Below are 323 nucleotides of genomic sequence, written 5' to 3'. Positions count from 1 at the left end.
TCTCTGCCTGGCTCTGTTCCAAACCAGTGTGCTCTCAGTAAACAGGCAGAGTTTGCACCAAACAAGCTGATCTGTAGTTTCACAGCCCATCATCATCAGCAGAAAGTGTCACTTAAGGTGCAGTGTCAGCTTTTTCTTCCCTCAACTCTTCTCCCGTTTCTCTCAAATTCAACGAAAGCCCAAATCACTGACAAATATTTTATTTCTCTAGAAGATTGAATGTTTGCACATTATTTTGCTACTCTTCTACATCCTAACTCGACAGGCACATCAGTGACAAATCTGAATAGACAGATAGCATTTTTCTGTAGGAATGGAACAGG

The sequence above is a fragment of the Cynoglossus semilaevis genome, chromosome W, assembly GCF_000523025.1.
Source record: "Cynoglossus semilaevis isolate Cse_v1.0 chromosome W, Cse_v1.0, whole genome shotgun sequence".
Taxonomy (NCBI): domain Eukaryota; kingdom Metazoa; phylum Chordata; class Actinopteri; order Pleuronectiformes; family Cynoglossidae; genus Cynoglossus; species Cynoglossus semilaevis.
The sequence above is the reverse complement of the archived record's forward strand: the minus strand, read 5'-3'. Positions refer to the sequence as shown.